The 2,031-nt window shown below is 43.6% G+C and overlaps 1 protein-coding gene across 5 annotated transcripts in view; it reads right to left on the bottom strand.

The window, feature by feature from the left end:
• The window catches only part of MAP7D2 (MAP7 domain containing 2), a 91,006-nt gene that overhangs the window by 88,038 nt on the left and 937 nt on the right, over nucleotides 1-2,031 (bottom strand). The gene's annotated exons all lie outside the window — the stretch shown is intronic.

Below are 2,031 nucleotides of genomic sequence, written 5' to 3'. Positions count from 1 at the left end.
ACTTGGCCATACCTTTGCTACATCTCCCATTGGCTAATCAGCATGATATGCAAATTAACCACCAACAAAGATGGTGCCTAATTTGCATAATGCAGGCAGGGTGGGACAGCGCAAGCCACCAGCACACTGCCATCCAGGGCAGCCCCAGAAGACCCAGAAGCTGGCCTGCTTTACCGCCCAGGACCCCATCCAGTCCCGGGGGCAAGGCAGGGTGGCACCCAGAAGACCCAGAAGTCGCCTGATATGGCAGTAACTCTATGAGTAAGCACTCTGAAAGTCAGTGGCATAAATGCACCAATTAAAGGACAGATTGTGAGGGTGAATCAAAAACAAAACCCACTTTAAATATAAAGACACATAGATTAAAAGTAAATGAATTAAGCTGCAGCATGTTTTGCTCAGTAGATAGAGCATTAGCCCGTGGACTGAAGGGTCGCAGGTTCGATTCCAGTCAAGGGCATGTACCTTAGTTGCTGGCTTGATCCCCAGTCCCTATCAAAGCATGTGCAGGAGGCAACCAATCAATGTGTCTCTCCCTTTCCCTTCACTCTCTCTAAAATTCAATGGAAAAATATCCTTGGGTGAAGATCAACAAAAACAAAGTAAATGGATTAAGTAACATTAAAGAGATTATAAGAAAATATGTATTCCAAATTTTGTTAGTTGTATAATGGTTATGTTTAAATTATTAACACCTAAGAAATTGGGTGAAGGGTACATATAATATGCTGTAGTATTTTATAGTTTTTTTTACATGTATGAGATTATTTCAAATTAAAACATTAAAAAGTTAATAAAATATTAATTGAAATGTATCTGCATTACATGAAAAATCTAATGACTTCTAGCATAATTTATTAAATTGTGCTAAAATTTACAAGGGTTCAATTAAAAAATATCTTAATTCTAAATGATATAATAGAAAATATATAATACTGGAGTTATAAGCACTTATCTGAAAATAAAAATTTAAAGAAGTGAATTTAAAGAAGGGATTAGCCAAAGAAAATATATGCACAACCCATGGACACAGACAACAGAATGGTGATGGCCAGAGAGAAGTGGGGGGCAAGAACTGGGTAGAGGGGGCAAAAGGGGGGAAATAGGGACATCCTATATAATAATAATAAAAGGCTAATGTGCACATTGACTGAACGGCAGAATGACTGGTTGCTATGATGCGCACTGGCCACCAGGGGGCAGGCGCTCAATGCAGGAGCTGCCCCCTGGTAGTCAGTATACTTCCAAAAGCTGGCTCATGGCTGACCAGGGTTTAGAACTGATCCTTTGGGGGGCTAAGCCTTTAGTCGGACATCCCCAAGGGCTCCCTGGCTGCCAGAAGGAGGTCTGACTGCAAGCTTAGGCCTGATCCTCTGGGGAGTGGGCCTAAGTCGACAGGTGGACATCCCCCAAGGAGTCCTGGACTGTGAATGGGCGCAGGCCAGGCTGAGGGACCCCCCCCCATCAAGTGCACAGATTTTTGTGCACCAGGCCTCTAGTTTTTTAATAAGTGCCATCTGACAGGTGTGAGGAGATAGCTCATCAGTAAATTCTTAACTGGAGAAAGAGGTGAAAAGGCTGCAGTATGGGCAATTTGTTCAAAAAGGTTAAAGAATGGAAACACCCATATCACAGGAGTAAATACCACACAGAAAGTCACATTAGGAGGCTTTGGGGAATTAAGCCCTACAGAAGGTCACAAGTCCCTTTAAGGAGACTGGGGGTTTTGTGAAAAGGATGCTGTGTGGCTGTCCTGCCTGTTCACAGGAGACATTAGCAAGAGAGAGGCATTTGGAGGAGAGATGTTTGTATGAACATAAAGAACTTCTTGACCCAGGCGGTGATGGGTGCCCCTCCAGCTTCACAGAAAAAATATGGGTGGCAGCTTACCCCATATTTTCTCTCAAGGTTTTCTGCAGACCTGGAGTCCACAGAAGGAACTCCAAAAGGCTGGCCCTTGGTCTCCTTGATCCAAGATGATGAGGAGTGAAGAGGGAGCGGGGTCTGGTTCTTAGAGGGACAGTTCTCAGC

Source organism: Myotis davidii, unplaced genomic scaffold (genome assembly GCF_000327345.1).
Source record: "Myotis davidii unplaced genomic scaffold, ASM32734v1 scaffold161, whole genome shotgun sequence".
Classification (NCBI taxonomy): Eukaryota; Metazoa; Chordata; class Mammalia; order Chiroptera; family Vespertilionidae; genus Myotis; species Myotis davidii.
Note: the sequence above shows the minus strand (reverse complement) of the source record. Positions and strands in the feature narration are given on the sequence as shown.